Genomic DNA, 10,303 nt, shown 5'->3' on the forward strand with positions numbered 1-10,303 from the left:
TTCCAGCCTAGCCCCTACTCCTGAACTTGGAGGTTGCTGACCTCCCACCGGCATTATTCCTCTTAACCCACTAGAAGTTCCTCTACTCAACACCTCAGTCCTCCTAGCCTCCGGAGTATCTATTACTTGAGCCCATCATAGTTTAATAGAAGGCAATCGTAAACACATACTTCAAGGCCTATTTATTACAATCTCCTTAGGCGTATATTTTACACTATTACAGGCCTCCGAATACTACGAGACATCTTTTACAATCTCCGACGGAGTGTACGGATCTACCTTTTTTATAGCTACTGGGTTTCACGGACTACATGTAATTATTGGCTCCACATTCCTTATCGTGTGCTTTCTCCGACAACTATACTACCACTTCACATCAAACCACCACTTCGGATTTGAAGCCGCTGCATGATATTGACACTTTGTTGATGTAGTCTGACTATTCTTATATGTATCTATTTATTGATGAGGATCCTATTTCTTTAGTATAACTAGTACAATTGACTTCCAATCAGTTAGCTCCAGATCAACCTGGAAAGAAGTAATAAACGTAATACTAACCTTGATAACTAATGTAACCCTAGCGTCCTTACTTGTACTAATCGCATTCTGACTTCCCCAACTAAATATTTATACAGACAAGACAAGCCCCTACGAATGTGGTTTTGACCCCATGGGATCTGCTCGCCTACCTTTCTCTATAAAATTCTTCCTAGTTGCCATCACATTCCTGCTTTTCGACCTAGAAATCGCACTCCTACTCCCACTTCCCTGAGCGTCACAAACCAACAAGTTGACAACAATACTTATCATAGCACTCCTACTAATCTCCCTCCTAGCTGCAAGCCTAGCGTACGAATGAACCGAAAAGGGGCTAGAATGAACCGAATATGATAATTAGTTTAAGCCAAAACAAATGATTTCGACTCATTAGATTATGATTTATCTCATAATTATCATATGTCCATAGTATATATTAATATCTTTCTGGCATTCATTCTTTCTCTAATAGGTATACTTGTTTATCGATCACACCTAATATCATCGCTACTATGCTTAGAGGGCATAATATTATCACTATTTGTAATAATATCTGTAACTATTCTCAACAACCACCTTACATTAGCCAGCATGATACCAATCGTACTACTAGTATTTGCTGCCTGCGAAGCAGCATTAGGACTATCTCTACTAGTTATAGTATCTAACACCTACGGGACTGATTACGTACAAAACCTAAACCTCTTACAATGCTAAAAATTATCATCCCCACTATCATACTGATCCCCCTTACATGAGTATCAAAGCCTAACATAATCTGAATTAACACGACAACATATGGTTTGCTAATCAGCTTAATCAGCTTATTCTACCTGAATCAACCAAATGATAATACATTGAACCCCTCCTTAATATTTTTCTCTGACTCCCTATCAGCACCGCTACTAGCACTTACAACATGACTTCTACCCCTTATACTTATAGCAAGCCAACACCATTTATCAAAAGAACCCTTAACTCGAAAAAAACTATATATTTCAATACTGATTCTTCTCCAGTTGTTCCTAATTATAACTTTCACCGCCTCTGAACTTATCTTCTTTTACATCCTATTTGAGGCAACACTAATCCCAACCCTGATCATTATTACCCGATGGGGGAATCAAACTGAACGACTAAACGCAGGGCTCTACTTCTTATTTTATACTTTAATAGGATCTCTCCCACTCCTAGTAGCTCTCCTTTACATCCACAATTTCATGGGCTCCCTAAATTTTCTCATAATTCAATACTGAATTCAACCTCTGCCAAACTCCTGATCTAATGTTTTCTTATGATTGGCATGCATGATAGCATTCATAGTAAAGATACCTCTATACGGCCTCCACTTGTGACTACCAAAAGCACACGTAGAGGCCCCTATTGCCGGCTCCATGGTACTTGCCGCCGTACTCCTGAAATTAGGAGGCTATGGCATGATACGAATTACAACCCTACTAAACCCCCTGACCAACTTCATAGCGTATCCTTTCATAATATTATCTCTATGAGGCATAATCATAACAAGCTCTATCTGTCTCCGTCAAACAGATCTAAAATCCCTAATTGCATACTCCTCAGTTAGTCATATGGCACTCGTTATTGTAGCGGTTCTTATTCAAACACCATGAAGTTATATAGGTGCAACAGCCCTAATAATTGCCCATGGTTTAACATCCTCGATGCTATTCTGCTTAGCCAACTCCAATTACGAACGAATCCATAGCCGTACTATGATTCTCGCACGAGGACTTCAAACCCTCCTTCCCCTGATAGCAGCCTGATGGTTATTAGCAAGCCTCACAAATCTGGCTCTTCCTCCAACAATTAATCTTATCGGAGAACTATTTGTAGTGATATCCTCATTCTCATGATCCAACATTACTATTATTCTAATAGGAATTAACATCACCATCACTGCCCTATACTCACTTTATATACTAATCACCACACAGCGTGGTAAATATTCCCACCATATCAAAAATATCAAACCGTCATTCACACGAGAAAATGCCCTAATAACCTTGCATCTACTGCCTCTACTCCTCCTATCCCTTAACCCTAAAATTATTCTCGGTCCCATCTACTGTAAGCATAGTTTAACAAAAACATTAGATTGTGAATCTAATAATAAAAGCTCAAACCTTTTTGCTTACCGAAAAAGTACTGCAAGAACTGCTAACTCATGCTCCCATGTATAAGAACATGGCTTTTTCAACTTTTATAGGATAGAAGTAATCCATTGGTCTTAGGAACCAAAAAATTGGTGCAACTCCAAATAAAAGTAATAAATATATTTACTTCATGCATAATCACAGCTCTAGTCATTCTTACTTTGCCCATCATTATAACCTCTACTAAACTCTACAAAAATAAGCTATACCCATACTATGTAAAAACCGCTACTTCTTACGCATTCATAATTAGCATAATTCCCACAATAATATTCATCTACTCAGGACAGGAAACAATTGTTTCAAACTGACATTGAATAACAATCCAGACCATAAAACTATCCATGAGTTTTAAATTAGACTACTTCTCAATAATCTTTGTGCCCGTAGCCCTTTTTGTCACGTGGTCTATTATAGAGTTTTCTATATGATATATACACTCCGATCCTTATATTAACCGATTTTTCAAGTATCTTCTCTTATTTCTTATTACTATAATAGTCTTAGTCACCGCAAACAACATATTCCAACTATTCATTGGCTGAGAAGGAGTTGGCATTATATCATTTTTACTTATTGGATGATGATACGGCCGAACCGATGCAAATACAGCTGCCCTACAAGCTATCCTCTATAACCGTATTGGAGATGTAGGCTTCATTATAACCATAGCATGGTTTCTATTGAACTTAAACACATGAGACCTTCAACAAATCTTTATTACAACAAACGATAATTTTAATTTGCCGCTACTTGGCTTACTATTAGCAGCTACCGGTAAATCTGCTCAATTCGGCTTACATCCCTGACTCCCCTCAGCCATAGAAGGCCCCACTCCTGTATCAGCCCTACTTCACTCAAGCACAATAGTTGTAGCAGGAGTATTTCTTCTTATCCGCTTTCATCCACTAATAGAGCATAATCAAACTATTCAAACCCTCACTTTATGCTTAGGGGCTATTACTACACTATTTACTGCAATCTGCGCTCTTACACAGAACGATATCAAAAAAATTGTAGCGTTCTCTACCTCAAGCCAACTAGGCCTAATAATAGTAACAATTGGCATTAACCAGCCTTACCTAGCCTTCTTACACATCTGCACTCACGCATTTTTTAAAGCTATGTTATTCATATGTTCAGGGTCAATTATCCACAGCCTAAACGATGAACAAGACATTCGAAAGATAGGTGGCCTATTTAAAGTCCTTCCCTTCACCACAACTTCCCTGATTGTCGGAAGCCTCGCATTAACAGGCATACCTTTCCTTACAGGATTCTACTCCAAAGACCTGATCATCGAGTCCGCTAACACGTCGAATACCAACGCCTGAGCCCTCTTAATTACACTCGTTGCCACATCCCTAACCGCTGCCTACAGCACCCGAATTATATTCTTCGCTCTACTAGGCCAGCCCCGCTTCTCCCCTATAATCCTTATCAACGAGAATAATCCTCTCCTAATTAACTCTATTAAACGACTCCTTATCGGAAGTGTATTTGCAGGATACATTATCTCCCACAGCATCACACCCACCACCATCCCACAGATAACTATGCCTCATTATCTAAAAATGATAGCCCTTGCAGTAACTATCTTGGGTTTCATCCTGGCACTAGAACTAAACCTTACCATACAAGGACTCAAATTTAACTATCCATCTAATTACTTTAAATTTTCCACCCTCCTTGGCTATTATCCAACCATTATGCACCGCCTCACACCTAAAACAAGTTTAACCATCAGCCAGAAATCAGCATCTATACTTCTGGACTCCATCTGACTAGAAAACATCCTACCCAAATCAATCTCGTATTTCCAAATAAAATCTTCTACCCTTATTTCAAATCAAAAGGGTCTCATCAAGCTCTATTTCCTATCGTTCATACTAACTATAATTCTCAGCCTACTAATCCTTAATTACCACGGGTAACTTCCATGATAACCAACACACCAGTTAACAGCGACCAACCTGTAACAATCACCAACCAGGTTCCATAACTATATAAAGCCGCAATACCCATAGCCTCTTCACTAAAAAACCCAGAGTCCCCCGTATCATAAATTACCCAATCCCCTATTCCATTAAACTTTAATACTACCTCCACCTCATCATCCTTCAAAATATAGCAAGCAGTCAACAACTCAGACAATAGACCAGTAATAAAAGCCGCTAGAACAGCCTTATTTGAAACTCACACCTCAGGGTATTGCTCAGTAGCCATAGCAGTTGTATAACCAAATACTACTAATATACCCCCCAAATAAATTAAAAACACTATCAGCCCTAAAAAAGAACCCCCAAAATTCAGAACAATCGCACAACCAATCCCACCGCTAATAATTAGCACAAGCCCACCATAAATAGGAGATGGTTTAGTGGCAAAACCCACAAAACTCATCACAAAAACGATACTTAAAATAAATACAATGTATGTTATCATTATTCCTACATGGAATTTAACCATGACTAATGACATGAAAAATCATCGTTGTATTTCAACTATAAGAACATTAATGACCAACATTCGAAAAACCCACCCACTAGCCAAAATTGTCAACAATTCATTCATTGACCTCCCAGCGCCATCTAACATCTCTGCTTGATGGAATTTCGGGTCCTTATTAGGAGTATGCTTGATTCTACAGATTCTAACAGGTTTATTTCTAGCTATACACTACACATCGGACACGGCCACAGCTTTTTCATCGGTCACCCACATCTGTCGAGACGTTAACTACGGCTGAATTATCCGCTATATACATGCAAATGGCGCTTCCATATTCTTCATCTGCCTATTCATACATGTGGGACGAGGCCTATACTATGGATCCTATGTATTCATAGAAACATGAAACATTGGAATTGTACTACTATTCGCAACCATAGCCACAGCATTCATAGGCTATGTACTGCCGTGAGGACAAATATCATTTTGAGGGGCAACTGTAATCACTAACCTTCTCTCCGCCATCCCCTATATCGGAACCAACTTAGTAGAGTGAATCTGAGGTGGCTTCTCAGTAGACAAAGCAACCTTAACACGATTCTTTGCATTTCATTTTATCTTTCCATTCATCATCGCAGCTCTAGCAATAGTACACCTCCTATTTCTACACGAAACCGGATCCAACAACCCCTCAGGAATCACATCAGACTCAGACAAAATTCCGTTTCACCCCTACTACACAATTAAAGATATCCTAGGAATCCTACTCCTGCTCCTAGTCTTAATATCACTAGTTTTATTTTCACCAGACCTATTAGGAGATCCAGACAACTACACCCCTGCAAACCCCCTAAACACCCCTCCACATATCAAACCTGAATGATACTTCCTATTCGCCTATGCCATCCTACGATCTATCCCTAATAAATTAGGAGGTGTACTCGCCCTAGTATTCTCCATCCTAATTTTAGCATTCATTCCATTCCTCCACACATCTAAGCAACGCAGTATAATATTCCGACCCCTCAGCCAATGCCTATTCTGACTTTTAGTCGCCGATCTTCTCACTTTAACTTGGATTGGAGGACAGCCAGTTGAACACCCTTTCATCATTATCGGACAGGTCGCCTCAATTCTATATTTCACCATCCTATTGATTCTAATGCCAACAATTAGCGTTATCGAAAATAATCTTCTAAAATGAAGAGTCTTTGTAGTATAATCATTACCTTGGTCTTGTAAACCAAAAATGGAGAGTAGTCGCCCTCCCTAAGACTCAAGGAAGAAGCTCTTGCTCCACCATCAGCACCCAAAGCTGAAATTCTTCTTAAACTATTCCCTGACACCCCCTACATTCATATATTGGACCACCTCTACTGTGCTATGTCAGTATCTCCAAAAAATCCTTCTTTCCCTCCCCTATGTACGTCGTGCATTAATGGCTTGCCCCATGCATATAAGCATGTACATGATATTATATCTTTACATAGGACATGTCTAGTCCAATTCCACAACCCATTGATCCTCAACAGTAACTAGATGCATATCACTTAGTCCAATAAGGGCTTAATCACCATGCCTCGAGAAACCATCAATCCTTGCCTGTAATGTCACTCTTCTCGCTCCGGGCCCATGCTAATGTGGGGGTTACTATCATGAAACTATACCTGGCATCTGGTTCTTACCTCAGGGCCATGACTCTATTTATTCCAATCCTACTAATTCTCGCAAATGGGACATCTCGATGGACTAGTGACTAATCAGCCCATGATCACACATAACTGTGGTGTCATGCATTTGGTATCTTTTATTTTTAGGGGGGGAATCTGCTATCACTCATCTATGACCGCAACGGCACTAACTCTAACTTATCTTCTGCTCTCAGGGAATATGCCCGTCGCGGCCCTAATGCAGTCAAATAACTTGTAGCTGGACTTATTCATTATCATTTATCAACTCACGCATAAAATCAAGGTGCTATTCAGTCAATGGTTTCAGGACATATAATTCTAGGACACACGTGTGTACACGTACGTACACGTGTGTACACGTACGTACACGTGTGTACACGTACGTACACGTGTGTACACGTACGTACACGTGTGTACACGTACGTACACGTGTGTACACGTACGTACACGTACGTACACGTACGTACACGTACGTACACGTACGTACACGTACGTACACGTGTGTACACGTACGTACACGTGTGTACACGTACGTACACGTGTGTACACGTACGTACACGTGTGTACACGTACGTACACGTGTGTACACGTACGTACACGTGTGTACACGTACGTACACGCGCAAGACATTAAGTTAACTTATACAAACCCCCCTTACCCCCCATAAACTCATGTCATCTATTATACACTTATTTATGTCCTGCCAAACCCCAAAAACAGGACTAAGTGCATACAATACTCACAAGCTTTATTTAAATTGTATACAAATGTATTGCTACTCTAGTTAACTTAACACAACAGTCTTACACGCATTCGATCTCGTGGTCTATCTATAGATAGCATCCCCTTTTTTTTTCCTCTCATATTTACTATGTATTTTATTTATTATACACACTACAATTTCAGTATAAGTTAATGTAGCTTAATTAATAAAGCAAGGCACTGAAAATGCCAAGATGAGTCGCACGACTCCATAAACACAAAGGTTTGGTCCTAGCCTTCCTATTAGTTCTTAGTAGACTTACACATGCAAGTCTCCACGCCCCAGTGAGAATGCCCTTAAAATCAGCAGTGATCTAAAGGAGCAGGTATCAAGCACACTCTTAAGTAGCTCATAACACCTTGCTAAGCCACACCCCCACGGGATACAGCAGTGATAAAAATTAAGCCATAAACGAAAGTTTGACTAAGCCATACTAAAAAGGGTTGGTAAATTTCGTGCCAGCCACCGCGGTCATACGATTAACCCAAACTAATAGGCCCACGGCGTAAAGCGTGTTTAAGATACCTTTGCACTAAAGTTAAAACTTAACTAAGCCGTAAAAAGCTACAGTTACCATAAAATAGACCACGAAAGTGACTTTATAATAATCTGACTACACGATAGCTAAGACCCAAACTGGGATTAGATACCCCACTATGCTTAGCCCTAAACATAGATAATTTTACAACAAAATAATTCGCCAGAGGACTACTAGCAATAGCTTAAAACTCAAAGGACTTGGCGGTGCTTTATATCCCTCTAGAGGAGCCTGTTCTATAATCGATAAACCCCGATAAACCTCACCACCCTTTGCTAATTCAGTCTATATACCGCCATCTTCAGCAAACCCTCAAAAGGTAGAATAGTAAGCACAATCATTTTACATAAAAAAGTTAGGTCAAGGTGTAACTTATGGGGTGGGAAGAAATGGGCTACATTTTCTACCCAAGAACATTCCACGAACGTTTTTATGAAATTAAAAACTGAAGGAGGATTTAGTAGTAAATTAAGAATAGAGAGCTTAATTGAATAGGGCCATGAAGCACGCACACACCGCCCGTCACCCTCCTCAAGTAATAAGACACAACCATAACCATATTAACTTAACTAAGACACAAGAGGAGACAAGTCGTAACAAGGTAAGCATACCGGAAGGTGTGCTTGGATTAATCAAAGTGTAGCTTAACTAAAGCGTCTGGCCTACACCCAGAAGATTTCATTACTTATGACCACTTTGAACAAAAGCTAGCCCAACTAACCCCAAACTTAAGTATCACAGACATATAAAGTAAAACATTTAGTTAAATAATAAAAGTATAGGAGATAGAAATTTTAATTGGAGCGATAGAGATAGTACCGTAAGGGAATGATGAAAGACATCTTAACAGTATTAAACAGCAAAGATTACCCCTTTTACCTTTTGCATAATGAACTAGCCAGAAACGACTTAACAAAGAGAACTTAAGCTAAGCTCCCCGAAACCAGACGAGCTACCCATAAACAATCTAAAAGGATCAACTCATCTATGTAGCAAAATAGTGAGAAGATTTGTGGGTAGAGGTGAAAAGCCTAACGAGCCTGGTGATAGCTGGTTGCCCACAAACAGAATTTTAGTTCAACTTTAAATTTACCTAAAAAAAAACAAAATTTTAATGTAAATTTAAAATATAGTCTAAGAAGGTACAGCTTCTTAGAATCAGGATACAACCTTTATTAGAGAGTATATACTAACATCACCATAGTTGGCTTAAAAGCAGCCACCAATTGAGAAAGCGTTCCAGCTCAACAAACAATATAACTTAATCCCAATCATATTACATCAACTCCTAATTATACCTCCTGGGCCATTCTATTTAAATATAGAAGCAACAATGCTAGTATGAGTAACAAGAACTATTTTCTCCCCGCATAAGCTTATATCAGAAACGGATAGACCACTGATAGTTAACAATCTGATAATATCAACCCAAAAATGAAATACTTATCTACCCTATTGTTAACCCAACACAGGCATGCATTTAAGGAAAGATTAAAAGGAGTAAAAGGAACTCGGCAAACACAAACCCCGCCTGTTTACCAAAAACATCACCTCCAGCATTTCTAGTATTGGAGGCACTGCCTGCCCAGTGACACTTGTTTAACGGCCGCGGTATCCTGACCGTGCAAAGGTAGCATAATCATTTGTTCTCTAAATAAGGACTTGTATGAATGGCCACACGAGGGTTTAACTGTCTCTTATTCCCAATCAGTGAAATTGACCTTCCCGTGAAGAGGCGGGAATGCCACAATAAGACGAGAAGACCCTATGGAGCTTTAATTAACTAACCCAAACTTATGGATACTAAATACCTACAAGGCATAACATTACACCATTATTGTGGGTTAGCAATTTAGGTTGGGGTGACCTCGGAATATAAAAAAACTCCCGAGTGATTAAAATTTAGACCCACAAGTCAAAATATAACATCACTTATTGATCCAATAATTTTTGATCAACGGAACAAGTTACCCTAGGGATAACAGCGCAATCCTATTCAAGAGTCCATATCGACAATAGGGTTTACGACCTCGATGTTGGATCAGGACATCCTAATGGTGCAGCAGCTATTAAGGGTTCGTTTGTTCAACGATTAAAGTCCTACGTGATCTGAGTTCAGACCGGAGTAATCCAGGTCGGTTTCTAT

The 10,303-nt window shown here is 39.4% G+C and overlaps 1 pseudogene; it reads left to right on the plus strand.

Annotated features, from left to right (window-relative positions):
* The first annotated feature begins 7,836 nt into the window (after positions 1–7,836).
* On the plus strand, positions 7,837–8,791 carry LOC144309988 (18S ribosomal RNA; annotated as a pseudogene).
* Positions 8,792–10,303: the final 1,512 nt, after the last annotated feature.

The sequence above is a fragment of the Canis aureus genome, unplaced genomic scaffold, assembly GCF_053574225.1.
Source record: "Canis aureus isolate CA01 unplaced genomic scaffold, VMU_Caureus_v.1.0 ptg000322l_RagTag, whole genome shotgun sequence".
Lineage (NCBI taxonomy): Eukaryota > Metazoa > Chordata > Mammalia > Carnivora > Canidae > Canis > Canis aureus.